A 268-nucleotide genomic window follows, 5' to 3' on the forward strand; every position below is an offset into this window, starting at 1 on the left:
CGTGATCGCCTAAGTTAAAAACATTCTGAGTGGGGAGCAATCCTCCCACTCGGGGCTTAGCTTCGACCCCGTAATCGCCTATGTTAAAAACATTCCGAGTGGAGAGCAATCCTCCCACTCGGGGGCTTAGCTGCGGCCCCGTAATCGCCTAAGTTAAAAACATTCTGAGTGGAGAGCAATCCTCCCACTCGGAGGCATAGCTGCGACCCCGTAATCGCCTAAGTTAAAAACATTCCGAGTCGAGAGCAATCCTCCCACTCGGAGGCTT

Source organism: Triticum dicoccoides, chromosome 6B (genome assembly GCF_002162155.2).
Source record: "Triticum dicoccoides isolate Atlit2015 ecotype Zavitan chromosome 6B, WEW_v2.0, whole genome shotgun sequence".
Classification (NCBI taxonomy): domain Eukaryota; kingdom Viridiplantae; phylum Streptophyta; class Magnoliopsida; order Poales; family Poaceae; genus Triticum; species Triticum dicoccoides.